Below are 7,383 nucleotides of genomic sequence, written 5' to 3' on the forward strand. Positions count from 1 at the left end.
CTAAGTTGCTTTTGGTCAGTGTTTTGTCAGAGCAGGAGATTATGGTGTTATAGTTGTCAGTTCCAGAAACTTTTGTAAACCAGCCCCCAGTTTTCTCTTTCTTATTCATTTCATTTTGGGGAACCTCTGACTTCCATGGTTTGTGGTTGTGGGTGGGTGAAAGTTATACAGCAGGGATGGAAACCTTAGGCCTTTGGGGCACTTCCTCATGTCACCTCCTTGTGCCTTCAGGGCCTGAGCAAGACTCTGATAGTGGAGTGTCGCTCACGAGACAAATTTTATGGGATGAGTCAAACGTCATCTGGTTGGTGCTGGGAAAGCCTAGTTGCAAAGTAACTAAGTGGCTTATTGTATTAGTTGGTTCTCTGGAGAACCGAACCAACAGAGTAACTATATGTTACAGTAGGGGATTTATTAAAATAGCTTATAGTGTAAGGGCTGGGTCGTTCCAAATTGTCTGAGTTTCCAGAGAGGCTGAGAACCCCATGGCTGCTCAGTTCACAAGCCTGGATGCTTCAGCAGTCCCTGTCTGACCTTTTCCCTTCAGTCTTCTCCTTCCTGGAAATGAAGGACCTACAGACCTGCCCAGATGCAGGCATCTTAATTGAGTCCTGATCTAATCAAGTTGATAATCAAGTTTAGTCATATGTGTGATTAAGCATTCAGGGTCAATAAGGCCCCCACAGCAGTAACCAAGAGCTATCGAAGGAGAGAATGACCTGCAGAGGGTTTATTCATAATTCCTAAGGACTCCATTTACTGCTAGGGCAGCCAAGAGCTCCAAATAGTATCCCTGTCTGCCACTGTCACTTCACATACATCACTTTCACTGAGAAACCCTGTCTCGGAAAACAAAAAAAAATAACAAAATAAATATATGTTATATATATATATATATATATATATATATATATATATATATATATATATATTTCAAGCCTGGTGGCTCACTGGCTCACTCCTTTAATTCACCTTGGAGAGAGGCAAGTAAATTTCTGTGAATTTGAGGCTAGCGTGGTCTATATACTGAGTTCTAGGCCAGCCAGGGCTGCTGAGACCCAGGTCTGTGGCCCAGCAGAGTATATGGTCTTAATTTGATTCCTCAGAACTATACAAAGAATACTGATGACAATTTTCATTTTAGATAAGTATTCAGACACCCGATAATTCCAGCACTTGGGAAGTGGTGGCAGGAAGATCTGGAGTTTAAGGCTAGCTTCAGCTACATAAAGAATTTGAGACTAGCTTGCCAGCTGTCTCAAAAAAACAAACAAAAATCTATACACCTATATATTACAATCAGAAGGCCAGGAACATACATCAGAATAAAATGTAGAAATAAGTAAAGTCCATTTAGAGTAAACCTGAAACATTTAACAGAAGTCTAAATAAAAGGAAAAACCATCTGGGTATGCTACTTCAACACTGCAGGTCAGCCGATGAAGGACGCTTCAACCGAATAGCTCTCCTGCTCAGTTAATGTTCTCTCAAGGCAGGAAGAATGTTCCTTCAGTTGTTTCTCTGGTTGTAGACAATTTGGTACCAAAGATTACTTGGAAAATAAACCCAAGGCTAGTAAACACTGAAGAGGGATTTGGGAGGGGGTTAAACTTTAACACATGTTAAATTATACTATTTGTACAATTAGAACAGCAAATAGGGCCAGGGAGATGGCTCAGCAGGAAGGGCGCTGGCCGCCATGGTGGTGGTGGGGGCACGGAAAGGCGGATGGGAAGTAGAGGGGAAAATTTCCTTTCTTGGCCTGCAGTTAGTTATTGCTAGGGGTAATGAGGGAGTAGTAGGTTAATTAATGCTTGGTGATAGATAAGCATCTTTCCTGGCTGGTGATTAAAGTGGGTCCATAGGGTAGGGAGGGTAAGAATCTGAGAAACAAGTCACTCAGTTACAGAAACATTAGTTTCAGGAACTGCTAGAGTTTAACCAAAATGGAGTTGCTGTGGAGATGGCCAGGCCCTGCCTAACACACTGCAGGCACAGCTTTGTATTCCACCAAGCTATGGGCAGCATACAACCTCCTGCTTCTGCCCTTCTTCTTCCTCTCTGGTTCCTTGTCTCACTGAGGGCACACACTGTGATGTCTGCTGTGCTTCCTTCATTCTGCAATACCTCTGCTGGGTGGCTGGGCTTCATGGCCTTGTGTTACAGTTTGTGTTGCTTTGATTTACCTCCACTTGTATACAACTTAAGAATACATATTTTTTCAAAATTAGAATACACCCATGGCAAATTGAGTACAGCATGAAAAGAAGGTTGGTACCTGGCACACAGTTACACCTGACCGAAAGGTCCTGGAACTGTGGAAGACAAGATCCACATGCCAAGAGAGCTGGAAACCATAGGGTTTAATACCCCAGTGGCAGGTTATCCTTGCCAAACTGCATTAGCAACTGTATTGTTTTATTTTTATTATTTGTATTATCTTGACAGGTTTTCTCTGTGTGGCCCTGGCTGTCTTGAAACTTGCTCTGTAGATCAGGCTGGACTCAAACTCATAGACATCTATCTGTCTCTGCCTTTGAGTGCTGAGATTAAAGGTATGCACCACTACACCCAGCATAATACAAATGCAGTTTAAATGTGAAGACACAGATATGCTGGACAACAATGATTTGGAAGACAGAACAAGCAACACCAAGCCTGGGAAGAGTGTATATTAATTTCAAATCACATAGCTTCAAGAAAATGGATGCTACAAAAGAAGAAGAGAGACGATTCATAATGGTAAAAATGTCAACTCATTAAAAAGTAACTATTGCCAATGAATATTCAAATCATCTGTGAAAACCTCAAAGTACATCAAATAAAATCCATGAGAACAAAAAGGAAAGTTCAGCAAAGACTATGTTGGTTATTTCAACACTGTTTTCTCAGTAACTAGTTAAATATATAATTAGTTAGACTAGAAAAAGCAGTAAGAATGTAGATCTAATTAGCCAGTGTGATATTTATACTGCTTAGATAGAATCTTACTTTGTAGCTCTGCCTGAACTCACTTAGCCCAAGTTGGCCTCCAACTTGAATAACTCCTGTTTTAGCCTCCCAAGTGCTGGGATTGCAGCAGTGAACCACCAATCTGGCAGAATACACATTCTTTTTAAAATTTATTTATTTACTTGGTTATAGGTATATGTGTATATCTACATGCAGGTATGTGTAGGTGCCTAAGGAATCCAGAAGAGAGCATTGTATCCCTTTGAGTCTGAATTACAGGCAGCTGTGAGCTGTTCCATCGGGTGCTGGGATTCACTCAGGTCCTCTGCAAAAGCAGTAGGTACTCTTAACTGCTGAGCCATTTCTTCAGTCCAGGATATTTATTCCTTTAAGTACATGTAATATATACTTGCCCATAAAAGTAAATATTTAAAGACATTAAAACCATACAATAATAGTATTTTTTTTTTTTATTATTTTGGGGGTAGAGAAAACTTCGGGAAAATTTATGTGCTTGATAGTGATAATTGTTTTGTGAGCACATATTTATCCCCAGAATTATAGAAAGCTGTAAATACTACACAGCTTTTCACAAGTCAATCATAGATTAATAAAGTGGTTTCAAAACTGCTTTTGTAGGGACTGGGGAGACAGACCCATTGGTAAATCTGGCTGTGTCTGACTTCTGTGTGAGTCAGTACCTGTAGGTCATGTACTCTGAATTAGGGCTGAATTTCCCCCTTGCAAAAATAAACCCTACTTAGTATCTTATGATCTTACTTCCTCTGGGAAAGATAAGAAACAATCACATATACAAAACCAAATAAGCTGAAACAAGGCCATAGGTTTGCACTACTTCTTCTTGATTAAATGTAAATTTTGTGTAAAAATCACTAAGTCTTTAATTGAAAAGCTAAAAGGGACTGTAGTGACCGTAAGGTAAATTGTGGACCAAGCCACATGAATTCGCTCAACACAAACAGGATATGCTTCATGCATGTGCATTCGCAGAAGATCATGAGTCATCCCTCTGTTAAGCAAGGCTGCTACATAAACCTCATTATCCCTTTAACACATGTATTGCTTACTTTTCTTCTCATTGTAACCAATACCCAGTAAGCAGCAACTCAGAGGGGGAGGGTTTGTCCTGGCTCACAGTCTGAGGGGATATGGTCCAGTAAGGTGAAGAAGGCATGGTGGCTGGACCATGAGACCGCTGGTCACATGCTTCCACAGTCAGGAGGAGAGCATGAACAGGAAGTGGGGGTTGGGCGATAGAGCCTCTAGGCCTACCTTCAATGATCCACTCCCTCCAGCCAAACTCCCTTTCCTAAGGGCTCCACAACTTTTTATAAACGGTGCCACTTTCTGGAGACCAGGTGTCCAAATATGAGTCTTTGGAGGACAATCATATTCAAACCACAACAATAGGTGATATTTCCTGTTTATTTTTATGTTGAATTTATTCATATTTGTGCATCTGGCTCAGCTTTGGGGACATGGTCTTGCTATGTAGCCTTGGCTGGCTTGGAACTTCTTACTCATTTCTCTTGCCTCAGCCTCTCCAGGGCTAAGAGGACTGGTGAGAGGCAGCAGACCCAGCGTAGACTAGGTTTGTGTCATTTACCTATGATGTGTCAAATACTTTGTAAGTGAGCTCTTCCTCATTTGTGCTGTAATTTCCCCTGTGATCTAACCTGGGCATCTGTCCCAGGCATGGCACCCTGAAGTAGGTGTTGTTAGCTATGAGTTAAGTTTTTGTATAACCAGCTGTATCCAGGTATGTCAGCACATACGTGTGTATGTGCATGTGCACATGTGTGATCTATTTGTTTTTGAGACAGGTCTCACTCTGAACTCAGGTCTTTCCTTTCCTGCCAGCAATTACTGATTAAAATCTGCTTTTACTTCCTGCTGTCTGGCTGTGTTTATCTTTGGCAAAGATAGCTAAATCACAGTAGTGTGGGGGCTGGAGAAATGGCTCAGTGGTTTAAGAGCATTGCCTGCTCTTCCAAAGGTCCTGAGTTCAATTCCCAGCAACCACATGGTGGCTCACAACCATCTGTAATGAGGTCTGGTGCCCTCTTCTAACCTACAGATATACACACAGACAGAATATTGTACACATAATAAATAAATAAATATTTAAAAAAAATAAATCACAGTAGTGTGCAAGATGTAACTTATTGGTGAAAAAAAAAATCTACTTTCTGGGTCTCTGAAGATTTACCATCAAAAGCCCAGGGTGAAGGTCCATAGCACATTTGAGAGACTGGGAAGATGCTAGCTACAGACATGTGTGTTGTAGCGTAGCCTGCCTTCTGTAAATTGTCTGCAGTTCTTGTGAGAACAGGTTTAAAACATGTCAATGACAAATGGAAACAAGATTTGTTTTTATAGAATATACAAGGAGGAATTTGTAGCATAAGGACAATAAATTAATAAGGGACAGTATTACTTGTCATGGAAACCAGCAATCACACTGATTGGCTCCAGGGCAAAGCCATATATTGGCAGAATGGTCAGTAAAGCAGCCAGTTGGACAGGACGTAAATGGAGGAAACCCACAAGTCTGCTAAACTGAGGTTGTGTCTCTGTTGGAGCAAGTGGTGAGACAGATTTAACAGAGGTTCTAGACCAAGAGTTGGAGAAGCTGCAGCCCTGACTAACTGTAAGCTGTGTTCATGAAGAATGAAGACTGTGACACACAGCAAAAGACAAAAATGATGTGGGAAGAGGTTGAAATTTGAACACATTCCCTAAACCGCACAGACCCATGGGCAGAAGGTGGAAACCTTGTATATTCAACCTTTTCCCAGATCACTGTCCAACCACAAAGTTAGAAAGTCACCTGGCCAATTGCGAAGAAGCTATGCGAACAACTAAAAATAAGAACTGAAAAAAAAAGTAGGATGTGGTGGCACACGCCTTTAATCCCAGCACTTGGGAGGCAGAGGCAGGTGGATCTCTGTGAGTTTGAGGCCAGCCTGGGCTATAAGAGCTAGTTCCAGGACAGGCTCCAAAGCTACAGAGAAACCCTGTCTTGAAAAACCATACACACACACACACACACAGAAAGATTTTAAAATGAGAGTTTGCTGTCAGCCTTTGAACAACAGAGTTCAGGTCAGCTTGGGTTACAGAATGAAATTCCCAACTTTGATATAAAAAATTATAATTAAAAACAAATAAATGAATAAAGCTAGTGGTAGGAATTGTACATTCCCAAAGGCAACAGATTATGCCGTTTAGTTCTGAGCAAGTAACTAAAGATAAATGAAAATACAGAGGCACTACAATATATTTCCTAAAATGTATAGTTTTTGGTAACAACAAAAATTATAAGACATGCAAAACAAAGAAAGAGTGCTCCAAACTCAGTGCAAATGTGTACAACCTCCCCAAACAAACAAAAACTGAATCAAATCCCCATCCAACCACTCGCTCAACCAAGCAAACAATGATGCCAAGTAGATCTAGAGATTCAACTTAGCAAACAAACCCTTCAAAGTAGCTGTTAACATTTATTCCAAAGATTAAAAGGACATTCATTGTCTTAGTCAGGGTTTCTATGACTGTGACAAACACCGTGACCAAAAGGCAAGTTGGTGAGGAAAGGGTTTATTTGGCTCACACTTCCAGAACATAGTCCATCATTGGGGGAAGTCAGAACAGGAGCTCAAGCTGGGCTGAATCATGGAGGCAGGAACTGGTGCAGAGGGCATGGAGGAGGGCTGCTTACTGACTTGTACCCCTTGGCTTGCTCAGCCTGCTTTCTTATAGAACCCAGGACCACCAGCCCAGGGATGGCACCACCCACCATGGGCAGAGCCCTCCCCCATTGATCACTAATTGAAAAAATGCCTAACAGCTGGATCTCATGGAGGCGTTTCCTCAACTAAGGCTCCTTCTCTCTGATGACTCTTGCTTGTGTCAAGCTGACATACAAAAGCAGTCAGTATAGACATTAATGAAACATGGTTATTTTGAAGGCTTGTGCCTACATAAAATCAAGGGGAAAATGTAAGAATCAACTTTGTGAGTGCTGGAAAAATAAATTTTCAGCAACAAAATAGGAGCTAAACTAAGGAAAAGGCAACTTTAAAATAGTCGTGGGCTGGGGACATCTTACTCAGCAAAGCGCCGTGTAAGTGTGAGGACTTGAGTTTAATTCATAGAACCCATGTAAAAAGCCAGGTGTGGTAGCCCTGAGCGTGAACACCCAATGCTAGGGAGACAGAAACAGGAAGATCCTTGGGGCTTGCTAGTGAGGAGGCCTAGCTTAACCGGTGAATCCCAGTCCTAGTGAGAGAACTTGCCTCACTAGGTTCCCAAGTAACAACACTGATATTGCTTGCCCTCTGGCCTCCGTATACATGCCCCCTTACACACACACACACACACACACACACACACACACACACACACACA

The sequence above is a fragment of the Microtus ochrogaster genome, unplaced genomic scaffold (genome assembly GCF_000317375.1).
Source record: "Microtus ochrogaster isolate Prairie Vole_2 unplaced genomic scaffold, MicOch1.0 UNK118, whole genome shotgun sequence".
In the NCBI taxonomy this organism is placed as follows: Eukaryota; Metazoa; Chordata; class Mammalia; order Rodentia; family Cricetidae; genus Microtus; species Microtus ochrogaster.